At 37.6% G+C, this 24,773-nt stretch overlaps 1 non-coding gene across 1 annotated transcript; it reads left to right on the top strand.

The window, feature by feature from the left end:
* Positions 1-14,812: 14,812 nt before the first annotated feature.
* Positions 14,813-14,919, top strand: LOC141662931 (small nucleolar RNA R71). Its single transcript, XR_012551031.1, has one exon. It is a non-coding gene; the product is annotated as a small nucleolar RNA R71 (small nucleolar RNA).
* Positions 14,920-24,773: the final 9,854 nt, after the last annotated feature.

Below are 24,773 nucleotides of genomic sequence, written 5' to 3'. Positions count from 1 at the left end.
GAAATTTAATTGATTTTTCAGTCATGGATGAAATTTTGGCTAAGTCAAAATTTACATCTCGACGGATGATCACTATCTGTCGAGTTTGATCATCCGTCGGTATACTATTTGTTAATAAAATCAATTATTTTTCTGGAATATTTTATGACTCGACGGATAACTGATTTATCCTCATCCGTCGAATTGTCTTATTTTTAGCCGTTGATTCTCTGAACATTATCCATCGAGTATACTTACAGTTTATAAGCATAACACGACGGATAATTGATGGAATTTTTATAGTTTATTTTTAAACGGCTATTTTGGGAAATTCTTATTGGTTACTTTATTTTACTTTGTTAGGTCCCAATATATTTGTAGAAGGGGGGTTGAATACAAACTATACCGTTTAATCGAATTTAATGCGGAATAAAAAAGTGAAACAAAATTCAAGTTAAATAAAACTATTATTAAACTTGAAAGGTGTTACAACAACGGTATCGTTTACAAGGGATTAATCTCAAATAAATTATTACAAATCTAGAATAAATTCGACATGAACTTTTTCTATTTTTGCAATAAAAAGGATCAAATGCTAGAAGCAATTTGAGATTAAGTTCTAGGGATTTTGATCCGCTAGATAGTTACACAAGAACAAGAGAATGATTTCTAGTGGTTTAGATTTAACTTTAATTGCTAGAAAATCAATGATCGTGAATTGCAGTTGAGAGATGAAATATTTGTGCGGCTGCTGCTGTTCTTGAGTTGTTGAAGAAGAGTATTATGTTGTAAGTTAAAACTGTTGTGTTTGCTGCTCTTCTCTTTAAATAAATCAATCAACAGAATCCACTTGAACTGGCAAGACAATCGGCATGACAATTGATTGAACTAGCAAGACAATCGGCATGACAATTGATTGAACTAGCAAGACAATCCCATAGCTGGTAGAACTTTCGGTGAGACAATCTGTTGTACTACCATGACAATCGGTATGACTATCTCCTGAACTAGCATGATAATCGGTATGATAATCTGATTGTCATACCAGTTCAATTGATTGTCATGCTGAATTAATATTGAATATAAATTCAAAATCAATTCTGAAAATTCATAATATTAATTCAGAGTTAATTAATCAATTAATTCAATTAATCAATAAATTAATCTTTGCAGATATAATTTATTTTCTTAATTAAATTATATGACTTAATTAATTAATAAAGAATTAATACTACTCTTGAACAACAACCATTCTTCTGAAAATTATGAATCAATTCCACCACTTCAATGTTGACACTCGATGTACTGTCTGGTTCATGAGTGACTAACTTCCGTGATGTTTCTTCATGACTTGACTTTGATAACTTGATTTTCTTCAGATTAAATCCCTGTAATTATCTGATACCCTGACAAGATCTCTGTCACTTGATTAAATCCATAATCTTGATTTATATCACTGAGGCTTGATCAATTTCTTGAACTTCTTCCAGTGAATTAATTCATCAAGTCTATAGATGAACATTGTTTCTGAATCCTTTGACAGATGTTACTTTGAGAGATCTCTTTGATGATAGATCCACTATTTAATTGTTACATTCTTATTTGAGTTGAGTTAAATCCTCGAATAAACAAATAGGCTATGACATATGTCTTTCATACTTTATTATTTTTGACAGTTTTTTTTGAGATAGTATAAAAACTTAATTCATTTTCATTATTTTTCTTTTATCATTCTCAAATCATCTGCTCTAATTTCTTTCTTTCTTAAAAGCACTTACTCTCTCTCTGCAAGTTTTTACTCTCTAACAATGGCACCTGTCGTCAAGATAATGTCTCAAACTGGATTTATTTATGAGAAGAACAACTTCACTGCTCTTGTGAACAAGGGGATTCAACAGTCTGGTGACTACCACAAGATGATGGATTTTGTGAAGAACTGCAAACTTAACTATGTCATGCTGGAATCACCCACCATCTACTGTGAAGTTGTTGAAGAGATGTGGACGACTGCAACATACAACTCAACTGATAAGACTATCACTTTCACTATTAAAGGTAAGGAATTTTATGTTAATAGTGACATTGTTAAAGCATGTTTCAAAATTCCTGATAATACTGTAACTTCACCACACACAGACACTGACATTATTAATATGCTTAACTCCATGGGCTATGCACTCTCTACTTCTAAGTTAAGTGAAATTAAGAGGTTGGGTCTTAGGAAGGAATGGAGTTATCTATGTGATGTAGTTACTAAGGTATTTCTAGTAAAATCAGTAATTTCGATTATGTCAATATTTCTATGCTTAACATGCTTTACATGCTAGTTACTGATAAATTCTTCAACTTTAGTGATCTTATTTTGTTTGAGTTGGGGTTTAAGTTAGGGGAGTTAAATGAAAGGGGTAAAAGTGTTTACTATGCTAGATTTTTCATGATGCTTGCAAACCACCTCTCTGAGGAAATTGTGCTTGAGAACCCAACCAACAAATTAGATTGTTGAGTTCAAGAGAGAAGGATTATTGCAGATTTGAACAGGTCAAACCATCACAAAGAGGTGCCACTCTTCTATTTCCCTGTAATGGAAGCACCTCAGGTAAGTGAGGTAATTTCATCTGTCTCTACTCTTCCAACCTCACAAATTTCTTTGCATTCTAGTATAGCTATGGCAACTGTGTCAATGACCCAATAGTTGCCTACCCAAGCTACCAAATCCAAAATTTCAAAAACAAAGACAAAGAAAGCCCCATCTGGTGTCTCTCAAAAGATGTCAGTTGCAAAATCCACCAAACTAAAAGAGGGGAGTGTGAAGGTGGGTAAGAAAGGTGAGGGACAGGGTGAACATCAAAGAAACCCTAAGGATAAGGTTGGAGAGGTGAGTGTTTCCCAGCCTAGCCACACTGTAGTTTCCCAACAGACTGCAGTGCTTAATAAGGATATTAGCTCATTACTGGTTTCATCTTCCCAAAAGGATATTACCATTAAAAAAGGCTCTCAGCCAAGAGCACAGGCCAAAAGGGTAAGGGACACAAGCTCACCACAAACCTATACTAGAAAGAAGAAATCCAAAACCCTTGAGGATACACAGGATTCACACATTGTACAAACTAGTGCTAAAGACGCAGTCACTGCACCTTCTCAAAGTCAGGATGATGTGGCTCCAATAAATGTGGAGTCACAGCCAAAATCTTTAGTTATAGAAGCACCTCAAACACCAAATTCTCCCACAAACTCTATGGATGTGGATATGATCAACACATCAATTCCTGATTCCCCTTCTTTAACTCTGTTGGGGAAGCCAAAATCTAGTGCAAGTGAGCATCATCTTTTGGATGATTTGTTGGCTCACTTGTCAATTCTTTCAGGAACTGTTGAGACATCTGTGCCAAAATTGTCATCAATCTGCACAGAGTCCACAATAGTCTCCACTCCAAACTCATTTATTCCTACTCTCTCGATGGATATTGTTCATCCGTCGAGTAGTGATTGTATCCCGACGGATAAGCCTAACAGCAGTTATCTGTCGGATAGTCAAACTACTAAGTCGACGGATATTCCTCATCCGTCGAGTGTCTCTGCACAATGTCAAATTTCATCAATTATTACAAGTGTTGAAGACTTAGTAGTAGTGCAATCACTTCTAGGACTGAAGGAAGAGAGTGTTATGAGTGAGAGTCTGGGTTGCTCCCAGGAAAAAAGAGAGGAAAAGAGTGAAACTATGTAGTCCATTTTTTCAGGATTGGCAAAAGAGAGTGTGAGGAGTCCCACCTTAGATGGTGAAGGTGAGGGTGTGAGGGTGGGGAGCCAAGGTGAGACCTTGATGCAACAAAAGAGAAATAATGAGAGAAATGCAGGTACAAGAGATATAAGGGTGGATGTCATTACAAGTGAGTTAATGAATGTCCAGGATGCAGACAGGGAGGGACTATCTCAGTAACATCAAGTTGTTATAGATTCTACCTCCCTTGATGCTGAGATATTTACTCACCCTATTCCAGCATATCAACTTCTAGCTGAACAGGGCAATGTCAATGCAGAAAGGATGCTCAACTTGGTGCACACCACACATTCAATGCTAAGAGCTAAGGATGCCATCACAACTTTGCCCTCTACAGCTGGTGATATTGATTATGAGACTGGTGGTTCAGAAGATTTCTTTGAAGGTGAGGATGTAGAAAGTGGAGAAGAGCTATTGAACTTAGGGGGAGAAGTTGGCCCTAGTTCAAGGTCAAGCATGCCATCATGGGCCTTCTCCAAGAAATGTGATGAACATCACTTCAAATCTACTCTCATCCAGCTAATCAGTCAAACACAGTTTGCACTTCAATCATCCACAAATGCTAGCACCAACAAGCTTCTGCAAGCACATCTTGCTTCTCTCCAACTACACCAAATTCAAGGCTATCAACAAACTCTCAATGTCTCCACTCTCAAAGAGGAAATTGGTGAACTCAAGAAAGACTTTTCTAAGAGATTGGAAGCTAGACTTCTAGGGACAACAATTACAGACATCAAGAGACAGCTCAAGAAAAACTCAGATCTTGCCACCAAAGTTGATGCCTTGGACAAAAGAATGTTTGCTATGGAAGCTTCTCTCACAGCAATACATCTTCACCAAGCTCAACAAACAGACTTGCTTCATAAATTGGTGGCTGCACAAACCTCCTCCTCTACTCAGCTTGATGATAACAAAAAGGGGGAGAAATAGAGTTCTAGGAGTGAGGGGAGCAAAAATTGCTCAACATTCAAGTTAGCAAAGTAATTGTGCCTACAATTACTATCTCAAAGCCACCAGCTATGGACAATATTGATCTGATAAATGAAGCAGCAGCCAATATAAGAGCAGCTGAAAAGGAGCAGTTGAATCCAATCAACTGGGAGAAAATTGATGAGGATATTCAAAAGAAGTTTGGGCTAGCAAAGAAGCCAGAAAAATCAGCCATTCATCACTCTCAAGTCAGGCAAATCTCTGTGAATGAAATGAGCATGAACTATCTGGAAAGAGGACAGCCATCCTGCATCAAATCTCCAAAGGCTGAAGTACTTTTGAAGCCAAGGGTGAATTATCCAAAATCATCACTAAAGAACCCTTTGGATACAGTGTATGAGACACCAAAGCCTGATGAGAAGAAACTGTTATCAAGATCCATTGCCTTCTACAAGGATCCAGCTGATTCAGCTTTGAAAAGGAGAATCGCTAAAGTATTCAGGAATGGTAAAGAAATTTGTGTGGTGGCTGGACATCCTCAATTTGCTGAAGCAAAGAGAGAAGAAAAGGCAAGATTGAAGTAAGAAAAAAAGCAAGCTGCTCTAGATGCTAAAAAGGTTAAACAAAAGAAAGAGCAAGTTGTTATCTTGGCCAAGCTACAAGCTGTGAAACCAACACAACAAATTCCTGCTCAACCATCTGAAATCACTGAATCTCAAGATCCAAAGAAGCAAGTTGAACCACAACAGAAGAAATCTCACAGATACAAGGAATTGGCCAAAAGATCAATTAAATCATGCAAACTAACATACAACCAGAAACGTGGTGTGTGCGGATGCTTAACAGATACAAGGAATTGGAGGATCAGTTTCCCAAGGAATCCATTCCAACTACAACTCAAGCAACAAAACCCTCAGTGGTATTAGAAGACATTAAGGTGGTGGATCCTTACAGGAACATTTATGGTGAACCTATTGTGCCTAAGGATGAACCAATAAACTGGGAAAGTCTACCAATTCCTAACTTCAATTTGCCAATCCTTAACAAGCCAAAGAGAACAAAGTCTAGAGCAGTCAAGAAAGTGAAGCTGTTTTTAGGGCGAAAACACGTGCTAATAATTCACGCAAGTATACACGTTCGCAAGTAATATAGAATACTTTCTAGTTCGTTCCCACAGAGACTCAGACTAGTTATGTTCAATTAACACTTACTCACCAAAGTATGATTACTTCTCAATGTCAAGACAATAACACGTAGATTTGATTAACTAATTATTAACTATAATTAACTACGAGAGTTAAACACTTAACTGATACTTGAATTAACAATATTAAACACTCATGAGATCATAACTTCATTACTACTTCCTTCAATAGTTATTGTTATTACCCTTAGCATGTAACAGTGATAATATTAATCGAACAACACGAAACTGATAAAAGCCAACTTTCGTTGTACTAATACCATTCTACCAAACATCCACAATTAAGATAGAAGTTGAATATGCATCACTTATGTTGAGACCCTATATGTCTACAGAATTTGACAACATAACGATTTAAGCACAAGTTATTCCTTATGATTACACAGGGCAAGTAAAATGGTTAGAGTTACCCACTAATCATGCATACACATACATGAACCTATGCTAGCATGGCAAGTTCTAAACCTCAAGATCCGCCATCGCTTCACAAGAGATTAACACCCTATCTTATATGTCCGTGACGCACATAAGACGAATAAGCGCAACCTATACTAGATATCATACAATCATCACACACTAAGGTATTAAACAACTAACTAAATAATTCCATAGTAAATCCGTTACGACCCCATGATTACGATTAGCCCATGATAGAACTCATCATCGCCATGGGTTCATATGACAACATGATAATAACACACAGGATAAACCAAATAAAATACTTATTAAAACCATATTACGTCACAAGAGTAATAAGGTTTAAAGTAAAGAAAACTAGCATCCACTGATACAAAGAATAAAAGAATCACAAGAAAACTATGCTTCCTCTTCTTCGTTGCGATGTTCTTAAACGGTCTTCTTCCTTCTCTTCTTGCTCCTTGATTGATACCACGATTCCCCCCATGTGAAACGTCTCTGAAACTACTTATATAGAAGCCCCACAAGACCCAGCTATCTCAGAAGTCAGAAGTCCAACAGAAATATAACTCTAAAAATCATTATATAATTTTAAGACCCTGAGTGGCCGCCCAGCAATCCTGAGCAAGCGCCCAGCTTCCTGAGCGGCCGCCCAGCCAGGCTGAGCGGGCGCCCAACACCTTTCTGGAAAAATGCTTATTTTGCTCCTGATTTCTGCTGCGTTCTGCTCCTAACTTCCCATTTGCAATGCCAAGCACATACCTAGGCTTATTCCTGATAAAATCTCTCCACAAATGCAAGTAATATCCTGAAATGCACAAACACTAGAAAAACGCATCAAATATACAAAATACTTGATTTCAAGGCATCAATTTAAGCCGTTATAAGACATTCTAAGTCGTATAAAATGCCACTTATCACACCCCCAAACTTAAATCGATGCTTGTCCTCAAGCATCACAGACTCAAAAATAAAACAAAAATATGCATGAATGCAAACTATATGAAATGCAGCAATCCCCCTCACAATGACTAAACCAACCAATTCACGACATCTCAACAAATGCAATTAGGCGAATAAAGATCAATTAAATCATGCAAACTAACATACAACCAGAAACGTGGTGTGTGCGAATGCTTAACAGATATGCTTCGAAACTAGATCAATTATCATAACTCGATTATCCTCAAGGCAATCACATGATTATACGAAGAATAAAATCTAGGCACAAAATGACTTATAACACTTCAAGATCATTGGAGCTTATTACGGAATCATGCTTTTTATTCAACACAACAACAAATGCTTATTTGATCGTGCAATGAGTGAGGTCCACAAAAGACTTATGCAATGGCATCCATTTAGCGAGTGTTAAGTTAGCGGATCTCAGGCTATAAAAGCCTTAGGTCACTAGGCACAAAGTCCCCTAAGAACTTAATAACTCGAATACCAAAGAGCCCACTCGTGATCAATTATGCATTAACTCTTTATTTTTTTCTTTCTATTTTTTTCTCTCTTTTTTTTCTTTCTTTTTCTATTTTTTTTCTTTCTTTCTGAGCAAGTGCGTTTCGCTCCATCTTGCTCAACCCTAGACTACTCGCATAAAAATACGAGTCGGCTACTAGCCATTTGACGCCTAGCCACAATTAGCAATGAATTCCAATTTTTACTCCATTTTTTTTCTTTTCATGCCTTTTATCAATAAGAGCATATCATAAATTCTAAGCATAATCAATAGATTAACCTCAAAAACCATCAAACCATGACAACAATCTAGTCCTTAAGCATACTTTAAGACTTAGTGAAATTACAAGTGTTTCTAGCATGCATGTCAACCTACAATACTCAACATCACTCTAACGCTATCACTACACTTGCATCAATATCACAAATCAATCGGTAAAGCAACACAAAAGGGATCATGCTATATGCATAAGCTAAATGTCATGATAAATAGAGCTATAAAATAAATAAATAAAATTATATGGCAAAAATATGCAATTATATGAACTAAACTTATCATGAATATGCAACTACATGACACACACATAAAAATATTCCTTAACTACCACCCCCAAACTTAAAATCTTCACTGTCCCCAGTGAAGGTAGTAGAAAGGAACACAGGGTATACCTACTCGGAGAAATCATCATCATCACCCTCAGAGGGTGGAGTATCAGGAGGCGGATAAGCAGAGTCCTCACCAAAAACGGGCCACTGGATGTCAGCTCCAAGGCCTCTGAAAGCAGTCCCAAGCACAAGGGTGAGCTCCTGAGCAAACCTACTATGCGACTCATACATCGCATCCATCCTCCTCGACAGCCTCCTATACTGGGCATCAGCCATCCTAGCACCCTCCTGAGCTCTAGAAGAGCCTGCCTCATCATGACCCGGCCTAGCCATGGTAGCACCAGCTGTTGGACGTCCTCCTGGAAGATGATAACCCAACCCATGCTCCTCGGGATCTCCACCCGTCCACTCCTGCATCGCATTCAGAGTCGCTGAATCAATAGGAGCGGCCGGTATTTGCAACTGCTCGTGAGAAGGCCAATGAACTCCCACTGCTTGGCATAGCTTCGTGACAGTAGATGCATAAGGGATGTTCATGTGCTTCGCTCCCCTTAAAAACTTCAAAATCTCTTGGTAGATGAACTCACCAAGGTCCACATAATACTCCTCATTCAAAGTACCCCATAACAACCTTTCTCGCTCAACTGTAACCTCATGTGCATGTAAAGTAGGCAGAATATTAGCACAAATAAAGGCATTCCATGCACGGGCATACCTATTCATCGCAATCGCCGGAAAAGAATGATACTCGTTAGTTCCAGTCTTGAACTTCCAAACCGTGCCCGGCTGACAGAGAGTAGCACAAATCAAATCCAAATCAAAGTCCTCGGGGGTCTTCTCATTCCAATTCTCCTCTGTGGGCTTCCGTTGTCGCTGTCCTATCACACGACGAATTGTCGCGGCCTGATAATTAACTGTAAGCCCACGAACAACAGTAAACCCATTCTTTTCAGCCTTTGCGTTCGTATAAAACTCGCAAACCACGCTCATCGGAACCGCTTCTGGTGACTCACAAAACGAAATCCACCTCTTTTCAGCAATCATCGGCAACAACTCACTATTCCTCCCCGATGGTAAGAATCCCCTCTCCTTGAGAATCGGCTTAGCCAGAAACCTAGTATACTCCTCCTGAGCAGCCCTATCAAACAAACGAGGTCTCACAGCAGTTCCCCTCGAAGAATCAGCAGTAGGAATGGTGTTGCTGCTATCAATAGTTCGGGATCTCTCGGGAGCCATTGAAACTGAGAAAAAGTGTTTAAGAGTTGTCTTTTGAGTGTAGGAGAGAGTTTTAAAGTTGAAAGTATGTGGGAGTGTATATGGAGGAGTTGTATGTATATATAGGGTAGGAATTAGGGTTAAAAATTGAATAGGAGTGGGGTTGTAAGGAGAAAAATGTGGGTTATGGGAAAAGAAATCGTGGGTTGTGGGTTGTATTTTTGTTTTTGAATTTTTCTGATTTTTTTGGATTTTTTAGAAGGCAAAAAAAAATTTCAACAGTCGAGGGCTGAGCGGCCGCTCAGCAAAGCTGCGCAAGCACCCAGATGGTTTTTGGGAAATATTTTTTCTTGCCCAATTTTTCTGATTTTTTTTTGGTTTTGGATAGGTTACTAACTTCTAAGGGTTCCTATAGTCACAAATCCTGGGTTGCCTCCCAAGAAGCGCTTCTTTTACGTCATTAGCTTGACGTAGAGTACCTCGATCAAGTTGACAATAAAACGACACTAACCACTTCCCGGTTTACCGTGTCCCCATAGTAATGCTTCAATCGCTGACCATTAACCTTGAATGTTTGGCCCGGATCATTCTCAAAAATCTCCACCGCTCCATGTGGAAACACAGTTTTGACAATAAAAGGTCCAGACCACCTTAATTTCAACTTTCCAGGAAAAAGTCGGAGACGAGAGTTGAATAAAAGAACTTGCTGCCCCGGCACAAATGACTTAGGACATAGCTTCCTGTCGTGCCACCTTTTTACTTTTTCCTTGTACATTTTGTTGTTCTCGTACGCTTGGAGTCGAAATTCATCAAGTTCATTTAACTGAAGCATTCACTTCTTCCCAGCTGCATCTAGATCAAGGTTCAACTTCTTCAACGCCCAATAAGCCTTATGCTCAAGCTCCGCAGGTAAATGACATCCCTTACCATAAACAAGTTGAAACGGGGACATCCCAAGTGGAGTCTTGTATGCTGTTCTATAAGCCCAAACAACTTCATCGAGTTTTAAAGACCAATCCTTCCTTGATGGACAAACAACTTTCTCTAGAATACGCTTGATCTCTCTATTAGACACTTCAGCTTGACCATTCGTCTGCGGATGATAGGCAGTAGCAACACGATGATTCACATTGTAGCGCTGCATCAAAGAAGTGAACTTACAACTGCAGAAATACGACCCTTTATCACTTATGATTACTCATAGCGTTCCAAACCTTGTAAAAATCTGCTTATGAAGAAAAATTCAACACTACCTTTGCATCATTTGTCGGTAGAGCCTTGACTTCTACCCATTTTGAGACATAATCGACTGCCAGCAAGATGTACTGATTATTGCAGGATGAGACAAATGGTCCCATGAAATCGATTCCCCATACATTAAAGACCTCAACTTCTAGCATCACATTTAACGACATCTCATCCTTCCTCGTAAGATTCCCCACTCTTTGGAAATGATCACACCTTAAAACAAACTGATGTGCATCCTTAAACAAAGTAGGCCAGAAAAAACCTGCTTGCAGAATACGAGCTGCTATCTTTTCACCACCATAATGTCCACCATATACTGTGGAATGGCAGTCTTGTAATACCCCTCCATCTCACAGAATGGGATACATCTCCTGATGATCTGGTCAGCTCCTTGTCTAAACAAATATGGTTCATCCCAAATGTACCACTTCACCTCATGCAGAAACTTCTTCTTTTGAGCTGCATTCATATTAGGAGGCATTATATTGCTGACAAGATAGTTTACAATATCTGCGAACCATGGCTCTTCCTCCTGAACTGCGAACAACTGCTCATCCGGAAAAGATTCGTTGATCAATGTCTTATCATGTGAAGTAGAATCGGGATTCTCCAATCTAGAGAGATGGTCAGCTACTTGATTCTCAGTACATTTTCGATCCTTGATCTCTAACTCAAATTCCTGTAGCAAGAGCACCCAATGAATAAGTCTAGGCTTCGAATCCTTCTTTGAGACCAAATAGCGAATGGCAGCATCATCAGTGAATACTGTCACCTTTGTCCCAAGCTAGAAAGATCGAAATTTTTCGAAACCAAAGACTATAGCCAAGAGCTCCTTCTCAGTAGTGGTGTAGTTCATTTGAGCTCCATTTAGAGTCTTACTAGCATAGTAGACCACATGAAAAAGATTATTCTTGCGCTGCCCAAGAACTGCTCCCACCGCATAATCACTCGCATCACACATCATCTCAAAAGGTTATGTCCAATCAGGTGCTGTAATAACTGGTGCAGTTATCAAACTCTTCTTGAGAGTCTCGAATGCCGCCAAGCATTTATCATCAAATTTGAAAGGCACATCCTTCTCGAGCAAGTTGCACAACGGCCTAGATATCTTCGAGACGTCCTTAATAAAATGCCAATAAAAACCCGCATGACCAAGAAAACTACGGATTTCTTTCACAGAAATAGGTGGTGGGAGATTTTCAATGACTCTCACCTTGGCTTTGTCCACCTCAAGACCCTTGCTAGAGACTTTATGCCCAAGAATAATGCCTTCACGCACCATAAAGTGACATTTTTCCCAGTTGAGCACCAAATTAGTTTCCACACACCTTTTGAGCACCGCACGAAGATTATTCAAATATTCATTATACGAATGTCCAAAGACGGAGAAGTCATCCATGAACACTTCGACATTGTTTCCAATCATATCAGAGAATATAGCCATCATACATCTCTGAAAAGTGGTCGGTGCACCACATAAGCCAAACAATACTCTGCGAAAAGCAAACGTGCCAAATGGACAAGTGAAGGTAGTCTTTTCTTGATCCTCTGGTGCAATGCAAATTTGATTATACCCTGAATAGCCATCCAGAAGACAATAATACTCATGACCGGCCAACCTGTCAAGCATCTGATCAATAAATGGAAGAGGGAAGTGATCCTTTCTCATGGCTTTGTTCAACTTTCTGTAATCCATGCATACCCTCCATCATGTGATTATTTGAGTGGGGATGAGTTCGTTCTTCTCATTTGCTACCACAGTAATACCTCCTTTCTTAGGTACATATTGCACGGGGCTCACCCAAGAACTGTCAGAAATAGGATATATGATTCATGCATCCAGCCATTTCAGAATTTCTTTCTTCACCACTTCTTTCATGATAGGGTTAAGTCATCATTGTTGCTCAACAGTCAGCTTACTACCTTCCTCTAGCAGAATTTTATGCATGCACTACGAAGGGCTTATCCCTTTGATATCTGCTATAGTTCATCTGATAGCCGATTTGAATTCTCTCAAGATCCTCAAGAGCTTGTCATCCCCACTACCTGAAAGGTCAGATACAATAATAACAGGCAAAGTAGATGCATCACCTAAAAAAGCATACCTCAATTGTTCAGGCAATAGTTTAAGCTCCAAAGTAGGTGTTTGCTCAATAGATGGTTTGAGCTTTCCTTCAGCATTCTTGAGATCAGAAGTACCCAGAGATTCAAATGGCATGTCTAGCTTTCGCCTCCAAGGAGAAGCATTTAGATATTGTAGTTGCTCATTGCCATCCTCATCATCACTGTCAAAGTCCCCCACCAAGGCTTTCTCTAAGGCATCAGACATTAGCATATGATCAAGTTCTGAAGTGACCGCAGAATCAATCAAATCCACATTTAAGCACTCCTCGTCTTCTGTAGGGAATTTCATCACCTTGAATACATTGAATGTCACATCCTGATCCTGCACCCTCATAGTAAGTTCTCCTTTCTGCACATCTATTAAGGTACGGCCTGTAGCCAAGAAAGGTCTTCCCAAGATTATGAGAATCTTCTTATCTTCCTCGAAATCCAAAATGACAAAGTCTGTAGGGAAGAAGAGCTTATCCACCTTAACTAACACGTCCTCCACTATGCCTCGTGGGTATGTAATAGAACGATCAGCCAATTGTAGAGACATGTAGGTGGGCTTTGGATCAGGCAAATTCAACTTCTTGAAGATAGACAACGGAATTAGATTGATGCTTGCTCCCAAATCGCATAGGCATTTGTCAAAAGACAACTTGCCAATGATGCAAGGAATGGTGAACCTACCTGGATCTTTAAGCTTTGGAGGTAATTTTTGTTGCAACACAGCACTGCACTCTTCCGTTAGAGCAACAGTCTCAAGGTCATCCAGTTTTACCTTCCTTGAAAGAATACTCTTCATGAATTTTGCATAACTAGGCATTTGCTCCAAAGCCTCGGCGAAAGGTATATTGATGTGAAGTTTCTTGAACACCTCCAGAAACTTACCAAACTGCTTATCCAGCTTTTGTTGTTACAATCTCTTAGGGAAAGGTGGTGGAGGATAGAGCTGTTTCTCCCTTGTATTACCCTCAGGCAGAGTGTGTTCAACAGTAGTCTTCCTTGGTTCCGCCGCTTTCTCCTTTTGCTTCTCTTCTTCATCAACAACTTCAGCTTCTCCGTCTTTCGCTTTTTCAGCATCAGCAACTTTCCCAGACCTTAAGGTAATAGCTTTGACTTGTTCTTTAGCTTTCATCCTGCCTGGCACTTCAGTATCACTGGCAAGTGTGCCATATTGACGGTTGAGCAGTGCATTAGCTATTTGACCGATTTGATTTTCCAAGGTCTTGATAGAAACAGCCTGACTTTTGCACTACAGCTTGAGTTCCTCGAAATCAGCACTAGTAGGTGGAGCAGCACCTCCTTGTTGAGGATATGATTGCCTTTGAGCATAATGCTGTGGTTGCTGGAATCCAGGTGGATTAAACTGCTTATCGATAGGCTGCTGATATGGTTACTGAACAGCATTCTGATTATTGCTCCAGCTGAAATTGGGATGATTTCTGTTGTTAGGATGATAAGTAGCTGGCACAGGCTGCTGCGGTCGTTGATAATTGTTCACATACTGAACAGATTCATTAACAAGAGAACACTGATCCGTAGCATGAGACCCTGCACAAAGCTCACAGACTATTGCTATCTGATTGACTCCATATGTGGCTAAAGAATCGACCTTCAAAGACAGCGCTTGGAGCTGTGCTACAATAGCTATAGCTGCATCGACTTCTAGAATACCTGCTACCTTCCCAGGCATCATCCTTTGAGTTGGGTTTTGATGCTCATTTGCATCTATAGTTTCAATAAGATTATAAGCCTCAGTATAGCTTTTGGCCCACAAGGCGCCTCCAACTGCTGCATCGAGCATTGGCCGAGATTGGGCCCCCAAACCATTATAAAAACCAGTGATCACCATCCAGTCAGGCATACCATGATGTGGACATTTTCTCAAAATCTCCTTGTAGTGCTCCCAAGCTTCGTACATAGATTCTGTTGGTTGCTGCGCAAACTGAGTAAGAGCACTCCTCATAGCTGCAGTCTTTGCCATTGGATAGAACTTCACTAGAAACTTCTGCGCAAGATCTTGCCAAGTAGTGATGGACCCAGCTGGTTCAGAATGTAACCAGTCCTTAGCCTTATCCCTCAGAGAGAATGGAAAAAGCCTCAGCTTGATAGCCTCATCATTCACACCATTATATTTGAAAGTACTACAGATCTTGACAAAATTTCTGATGTGCATGTTGGGGTCTTCAGTCGCAGCACCTCCGAAAGAAACAGAATTCTGCACCATCTGAATAATGTCCGGCTTGATTTTAAAAGTGTTAGCCTGAATAGCCGGATGAAGGATGTTTGACTGAATGTCATCAATTTTTGGCCGATAAAAGTCCATAAGAGCTGGATCTGCCGGAACTATACGATCACCCATGATTATTGGTTCTTTCTGCTCACTTTCTTTATCCGAATCTTCAAAATCTATCTTCTCCGGAATATCAAGAACTGAGTCTGTCTCCTCAGCCGTATCTAAAGTCCTCTTGCGAGTACGAGAACGTGTTTGCATAAAGTACCTGAAACCCAACCGGAAACAATAAGTAACACGTCTTAATCAATGAGTCCTAACGACCACTGATGGTAAGTACATAAACTAAACAAATATGACGAGTCCCCGGCAGCGGCGCCAAAAACTTGTTAGGGCGAAAACACGCGCTAATAATTCATGCAAGTATACGCGTTCGCAAGTAATATAGAATACTTTCTAGTTCGTTCCCACAGAGACTCAAACTAGTTATGTTCAATTAACACTTACTCACCAATGTATGATTACTTCTCAACGTCAAGACAATAACACGTAGATTTGATTAACTAATTATTAACTATAATTAACTACGAGAGTTAAACACTTAACTGATACTTGAATTAACAATATTAAACACTCATGAGATCATAACTTCATTACTACTTCCTTCAATAGTTGTTATTATTACCCTTAGCATGTAACAGTGATGATATTAATCGAACAACACGAAACTGATAAAAGTCAACTTTCGTTGTACTAATACCATTCTACCAAACATCCACAATTAAGATAGAAGTTGAATAAGCATCACTTATGTTGAAACCCTATATGTCTACAGAATTTGATAAAATAATGATTTAAGCACAAGTTATTCCTTATGATTACACAGGGCAAGTAAAACGGTTAGAGTTACCACTAATCATGCATACACATACATGAACCTATGCAAGCATGGCAAGTTCTAAACCTCAAGATCCACCGTCGCTTCACAAGAGATTAACACCCTATCTTATATGTTCGCGACGCACATAAGACGAATAAGCGCAACCTATACTAGATATCATACAATCATCACACACTAAGGTATTAAACAACTAACTAAAGAATTCCATAGTAAATCTGTTATGACCCCATGATTACGATTAGCCCATGATAGAACTCATCGTCACCATGGGTTCATATGAAAACTTGATAATAACACACAAGATAAACTAAATAAAATACTTATTAAAACCAGAGTACGTCACAAGAGTAATAAGGTTTAAAGTAAAGAAAACTAGCATTCATTGATACAACGAATAAAAGAATCACAAGAAAACTATGATTCCTCTTCTTCGTTGCGATGTGCTAAAACGGTCTTCTTCCTTCTCTCTTTGCTCCTTGATTGATACCACGATTTCCCCGATATGAAACGTCTCTGAAACTATTTATATAGAAGCCCCACAAGACCCAGCTATCTCAGAAGTCCAACAGAAATATAACTCTAAAAATCATTATTTAATTTTACGACCCTGAGCGGCCGCCCAGCAATCCTGAGCGGACGCCCAGCTTCCTGAGCGGCCGCCCAGCCAGGCTGAGCGGGCGCCCAACACCTTTCTATAAAAATGCTTATTTTGCTCCCGATTTCTGCTGCGTTTTGCTCCTAACTTCCCACTTGCAATGCCAAGCACATACCTAGGCTTATTCCTGAGGAAATCTCTCCACAAATGCAAGTAATACCCTGAAATGCAAAAACACTAGAAAAACGCATCAAATATACAAAATACTTGATTTCAAGGCATCAATTCAAGCCATTATAAGACATTCTAAGTGGTATACAATGCCACTTATCAGTTGTCACCTCTCAAATCCAAATCTCTAACCAAAGCTCAATCCAAAGTCAACAAGGGAGATTACATGTACTTATGTGACATCAAGGAATTCTCTGATCTAAACCTCTATCTAGATGAACCGGAAGAAGTTAGAGGGATTGATGCCTACAGGAATCTACCTGAAAGGTTAGTTTTCAAGTGCAAGGGAGGAAAGGAGATTCAATGGCCACTTCACAAGATCCTTCAAGAAAGCCAATCTGTGCTGATAGAGGTTTATTCATCATTCAAGAAGAACTTTGGATTCAATGTAACTGCAAGAAGACTTGTTCTAAAGAAGATTAAAGAACTGAGGAGTATTAGAGCTAAAGATGCACTCCCAAAGACTCTAACTATTCCTTACACAGGGAGTAGAGTGCATCTAAGGCCCTACTGGCTGATGGAGTTCATGGATGACAAATGAGTTAGAAGATTTTTCAGATTAGAAGACCAATTGAGCATCTCTAGCAATGAGACTCTTTTGGAAATGCAAGAAAAGCTAAATCTCTCAGAATCTGATGAACTGGAATTCCACAGACAGCTCCAAAATCAGATAGAAGAAAATAACAGAAAGCTTGGAAAGAGATCCAGATCTTCAAGGAATTAGATTAATCTGCTCAGGCTAGAGGAGCACCTTGAAAATGACTATGAGCTAATCTTTGTGCATTTTGTTATTTGAAGCACTTTACAGTTTTATCTACTTACTTTTAAAGTTGTATTTTTAGGGTGTTTTGTTATCATCAAGTTTCTCCTAATTTATGGCTACAATTCCAGTAAATTGGGGGAGATTGTTGTGGATATAATGTGAACTTGATGATTTCATTAACAAAACATCTTAGTAGATTTTACTTAGTGAAAAATGTAGCACTCGACCGATAAGGAATATAGTCCCGACGGATGACTCAATATTGTCCCGACGGATGATGATTTATTATCCATCGAGTGAGTGGCTTGTGTTATAATGAGTCTGTAGCACATTTCTGCATACACCTTATTTAGATTCTGTAGTAGCACTCAAGTCATGTTGACTTTAATTAGATATGCCAAATAGGTTGATTAATTATACAAAGATGATGTCTTGTAATTCTGCAAAAATGAAATGAAGTCAAGTGCCAGATAGCTACCCGACGGATAAACAACAATGCCACTCGACGGACGATCAACAAGGCAACCCAACGGATGATCATGTACCCGACGGATAATCAATTCAAACATCTGTTGACAGTGACAATACAATCACATGCGTCGAGTGTATGCAAAAGGAATGTGGAAGCCTATTCAACTGGGTTTTAGAGAACAAAGAAGCATTGCCATTTCCATGCTATTATGAAGATATTCAAAGATGCTGGAATAGAGTAATGAAGCAGCATAATATTAGACTTGATAAGTTTTGTTTTATTATCTTGTCTTATTACTTTATAATCTTGGTGATATATAAACCAAGAAGTAGCAAATAGAACAACAAGAACAAGACTAAGAACATTATCTCAGAGAAACAATTGTAAGCTGCATCATTGGCATTTCTCTATAAACTTAGTTGTTCATATTTGTAAGCAGCTGTGGGCTAATCTTGCTACACAGAGTTCTCTTGATATAATATATATCTCTGGTGGATATATTCAAATCCACCAGAAAGTTTTTAAAGACTTGTGTTTTTAATTACTTGTGTTTTAATTTTACTAACTTCTTATTCCGCACTTTGCAAATCAAACACTTATATATTATTAAGATAGAACATTTTATATCTTTTTGAAAAAGGTTCAAGAATTCCATTCAACCCCCCTTCTTTAATTCATGTTGCATTGTTAGGGACTAACACAATACTGTAGAAGGGGGTTAAATACAGTGTAGAATACAATCAAATCGATTTCGAACACAAGTAATAGTAAACAGATATATTCGATACAAAAAACTCTATTACAATGGAACTGTTCTCTCTCAGTGATGAACAAATATCACGAGAGCTGCTAGGTTACAATGTATGATCTTCTCACTAATGATAACACATAGTGTAAACCTATGTCTGTGTTTATATAGTACACAGTTATAAGATAACTTCTAATTGATATGGAATATAATTCTGTCTCCTAAAATATATCAATCAGATATCTTATACAAGTCTTCTTATCTTCTAACTCTTTACATGCATATCTTCATTTGTATTAGTCTTGATCTTCTTTCCTGTAAATCAGCTTCCTTCCTTAACTGTTAGTCCTCACGTACTTAAGTTCTGATATCCATCTTCTGATATTTATCTTCTGATAATCTAAGTTCTGATATCCTTAAGTTCTGACTTCCAGTAAGTACTGGTTCCAGTAAGTACTGATAATTCCTATTTGTTAAGATCTGAAAACTAAACATGAAACATATTAGACATGACATCTCAAATATATCTAATATGAACGTGTATACTTGCGTGAATTTTAGCGCGTGTTTTCGCCCTAATACTAATCAAGTTCATCCAGGGTGTAGAACTCATCTTCTTCCAATTCCAGAATGATTGTTCTTATGAATCATTGGTTCTTTGCTCACTTGTTGAGGCAACTAGAGTCTGGGATCTTGGCTCATCATTACAGGTCCGGCTTTCATTGACAATTAGAGCACTTGAACCATCTACAACATGCCCTTGACCAGCTCTTAATGATTTTCTTTGAATCATTTCTAATTTATATGTTTTTAAGATTCCATACAGAACTTCCAGAGTTATTCTGCTCAAGTCTCTCCCTTCTCTGATAGCTGAAATTTTTATGTTCCAATTGATGAGGGAGTGTAAGCAAAAATTTCAAATTCACGTCTTCGGCCTCATATTATTTATCATGGAGATGCAAGTCATTTATCAGCTTATTAAACCTTTCAAACACATCAGTGATACTTTCTTTTGGCTTAGCCATGAAACCCTCATATTGTGAAATTGGTATCCTTCTTTGATTAGATCTAACTTCCTCAGTTCCCTCACAGAGTATTTCAATATTTTCCCAGATCTGTTTGGCAGTGTCACAGTTGACACTGTTGTTATACATTACATTGTCAAGTGACTCAATCAAAATCAGCTGCAAGCCACTATCCAGGGAAACTTTCTCTTTTTCAAGCTCAGTGTACTCAGAAGGATCTTTTGGAACATAATGAGCTGGAATGACCATATCACCATCTGTAGATTCCTCAGCTCTAACCATAGGAGTGAATGGCCCATTTTTTAGAATCTGAATATAGAGTAGATTGGCCATCCTGATAAACAACAACATTTTCTTTTTCCAGAGAGTGTAGTTAGCTTTGTCAAAGGTAGAAATTTTGATGATATCGATCTTCTGTGTATTCATTCTTCCAAGATCTTGAATCTATTTACTTTCAGATCATGCTCTGATACCACTTGTTAGGTAATAAATTACACAGGGGGGTGAATGTGTTGTTGTGCTTTTATGCTTTCCTTGAAGTATTTATGGTTTGAACAAGGTAAATGTAAATCTTGCAGTGATATGTGTTACTACTGAATTTAAGCAAGCAATAATAGTGAACACTGATCTTTCAAAACTCACTTAGTTTTATATTAAAATTAAGAATGTTTTGCTAAAAAATTTCTAGGATCTTTGTTAATAAAGAGCTTAGCTTCTTCCTTGAGAGAATACAATATTTCTGATCTATATTGTTACATCTAACAGAGGACCAGTGTTAACTTTATATCATAGTTAACTACTGATTTACACAGTGTACAATAAGAGATATGTTAATTACTTTAGTAAACTGTCACTTATCATTTCCATTTTAGGAAAAGTATATCTTCCATTTCTGGCTTAGCATATCTTTGCATATTGTGTTAATCTTGATCTTCCTTTGTAAGTTAATCTTCACCCTTGATCTTGCACACTCTTCAAGTTGCTTTTTGTAGACTTGTCAATCCAACTGGTTGGATTGTTTGTTAATTGTTAATCTTGGATATTGAAATGGTCTGCAATTTGTACTTTGAGATTTTACCCCGAGATCTCCAGTTAGGCATATAAAGATCTTGACATCTCGATAAGTATAATGACTTATCGAGATCTCTAATACTCCATAGTTGATTTGACTTGTAGAGGTCTCTGAGTTCTCTATAAGAGAATTTGGCTTATCGAGATCTCTAATCTCCATATCTTCACTTTGACTTATCAATATCTCTGAGTTCTTTAGTGACTTATTGACTTGTCGATAACTCAGAGTTCTCTAGTCAAATTTGACTTGTCGATAACTCAGAGTTCTCTAGTGAATTTTGACTTGTCGATATCTCTAAGTTCCCTAGTGAAATTTGACTTATCGATAACTCAGAGTTCTTTAATGAATGTTGACTTATCGATAACTCTGATTTCTCTAGTGAAGAATTGACTTGTCGATATCTCCAATCTTCATGTCTTCAATTTGACTTATCGATATCTCTGAGTTCTCTAGTAGATTTCCTGAGTTCTCTATAAGTCATTCTGGAGTTCTCGAATGACTTCTCTATAACACTAAATATGTGACTTGTAGAGATCTTGACTTAGAACATTTTTCCCAAAACATATTTATTCAACTCCAAGCTTCTTCATAATTCTTCTGAGACATGATCTTCTTAATCTTCTTCCAGATAGAATTATTAGGCTTGATACTGTTTAAAGAAAAAGACTCCAGTCTGCTCTTTTGATATTTTTACAGACTTTAAATGTTACAAGTACAAAATGCAAACTAAGATTACAATACAACTTACTTAGGGTTGTCAATTTGACTTAGTCTTGTTATTGTACAGGCATGTCTTGTACAACAGTATTTATCACCAGAATAGTTTGTTTAGAATGATAGACGTATTTGAGATAAGTTGTACACATTGAGAATTTATTGATCTTTAATTCAATTGGGTAATAATATATATGTATTAGTTGATTTTTGATAATCAAGTTTTTTCAGTATTGTGATTAAAATATTGTGTAATATTCGATGTTAATATAGGGATATCAGCACATGTAAAAAGAGCAATAACATCAATTCTAGAATAAATAACTGATGTCTATTTTTGAAATTAACATTGGTTATATTAAAGAAAATGATGTTAAAATAGATTTTAACAACGGTTACATATATATATATAACCGATGTCTAATCTGACATTTGACATCAGAAGTTTTCCAGAACCGTTGTGAAAGTCTGTCTTAGACATCGGGTAAAAACCGATGTTTATGAAAAATATATTTAACATCAGTCACAAAGATATCGGTCATTTTTGTTTTTTTAGTAGTGTAAGATATCAAAGTCCTTATTTTTCCTATCCTCATTACGCTCCATCAGGTATCTATCCAGCTCATTTTTTGTATCCAAGGCATTATCTTCATCGCATTCTTTATCAAATTCAGATTCGAAGAGATTAAAAGAATCATCATCATCGAAATCAATCAAGGTGCTCTTGTTGTCATGATTAGCTACTCCACCTTGACGAGTGGTATCTTCTGGATTTTTTTTAACTTAAGTTCACTTGAATAAAGGTTCATCAATTTTGACAAACAACCTTTCACGGACGATAATATAACATTAACATTATCCTCGCCACATAGTTTCCTCAAGCAACACATTACAAATTTCAGTTTATACCTCGGATCTAGTACCACTTCAACATAAAGCAACATATTTTGCTTTTTAATATTGCCCCAATACTTGTCGAATTTCAGTTTCATCTTTAAATCCGTCCTTTAAAATTAAATTTTCACTTGAACACCACTTCAAAAGCTTTCCACGGACGGCACACACTTCATGAAAATATGAATTAGAAGTGAAAAACAAAGATGCACTGAATTTAAGAATGACCTCATAAAATACTCTTAAAAATCTGCAGAAAAATGCACAATTTTCCCAATCTTCTTAATTCGGTGGCCCTATCAAACTCTTTCCATTCTTATCTTTATCAAAAAAATATTGCATATAGACCTCATCTTCTTCTTCTAACAAATTGAATCCATCAACATACCCTAATGCATTGTCTAGCATTAAAAAGGTGGAATTCCACCTAGTTTGTACATCCAAGCAAACTAGAGCCTTTTCTTCTTTGGAAGTATTTTTCACACAACTTTGGAATCTCACCAAACTAGATGGAGAAGCTCTGACATATCTAATCGAATTACGAACGACTGAAATAGAATCATCAACATCCTTTAGTCCATCCGTTCAAATTAGATTAAGAATATGGGCTGAACACCTCATATGCAAAAAATCCCCATCACAGATGGCTGTTTTCCATATCTGCAGCCTTTTCTTAATGTGATTTAACAACCACACCATTAGAGGCTGCATTGTCAAGAGCAATCGTAAAAACCTTATCAATACCCCAATCTTTTAAACATGCCTCGATAACTTTGCCTATTGTCTCTCATTTATGATTAGCTACTTGACAAAAATTCAGAATTCTCTTTTGTATTTTCCACTCATTATCAATAAAATGTGATATTAATACAAGATAACAAACATTTTGGATGGAATCCAAGTGTCGCTTGTTAAAGAAACTCTATATGAATTTCTAACCAAGTAGTCCTTTAATTTTAACTTTTCAAAATTATACAACTTGATAATATCCCTAGAAATTTATGACGCAAATGAATGATAAATTTAGGACAAACAATACTACAAAACATCCTAAACCCTTCTTGCTCAACAAATCTGGAGGATAATTCGTAAAAAATAATCATTTTAGCACATGCAGCCCTACAATCAGATTGAATAAATCCCACGGCAACCAAATGGCTACCATTGCCACCACTTTCAGATCCAAATTTACTTGTTTCTTGAAAGCACAAAAGTTTTTATTTTTTATCCTCCACTCTAAATGGATATTTCGGACATTGATTTACCAAATGGTACCTAATTGTACTAGTTTCGTGTCTCCTAGTACCAGTAGCATAACTTTTATCACAATAAATACAAATAGCTCCAATATTTTTTGGATCAGATTTATCTATCTTAAAATGGTCCCAAACATCACTTATTTTAGAAGAAGATACCTATGGTTTTCGTTTTTGTGATGAAGGTGTCTTCTTATTGGTCTCATTGGTTTGTGTATCTCGCGTTTGATTCTGGCTCATAGAGGTTAGTGGAGTAATGAGATCTTCCGAGTTTTGTTTAGTCTCCATCTAAAATTACAAGTTAACAATTAATATAAATCAAAGTATCAAACAATAAAAGAAATCTAACAATTACATAAAATCTCAAAAGTAATTAATTAGAAGATACCTTAATTGGAAGTTGGAACCTGGAACAAGATGAAGACCGAAGAATGAGTCTGTTGTGCTTAATTAGTAATTGTTTTGCTCAAAGTGGAAAGTGGGAGAACTGGAGTAGTGAAGTGGAAACAAGACTTCACTGAAGAATAAGTGTGTGGTGCGGCTAAGAAAAAACAGGTCATAACCTAATTAAGTATTGGGCTGGGTTATTTACCTGTAATTTTAGTGGGCTGATAGGTCCGGTTAATATATGTATTATATATATATAAATTTATAATATATATTAAATATTGCGTTGCGGTGCGGTGCGGTGCGGTGCGGTTTGAACCGCATTTTCCGAAAATTAAAATCGCAACCCACACCGCGCCGCGCGGTTTATCAAAATTTCAAACCGCAACCGCACCACGAAAATTAAAAACCGTATTTTACGGTGCGGGCGGTTTATGCGGTTTGTGCGATTTGTGCGATTTTTTGCTACTCTATTGGAAGGGATATTAAAATCCGGATCCGAACCCATAATAAATAGAACCGGAGTATCCAT

Source organism: Apium graveolens, chromosome 5, assembly GCF_009905375.1.
Source record: "Apium graveolens cultivar Ventura chromosome 5, ASM990537v1, whole genome shotgun sequence".
NCBI classification, from domain to species: domain Eukaryota; kingdom Viridiplantae; phylum Streptophyta; class Magnoliopsida; order Apiales; family Apiaceae; genus Apium; species Apium graveolens.
Note: the sequence above shows the minus strand (reverse complement) of the source record. Positions and strands in the feature narration are given on the sequence as shown.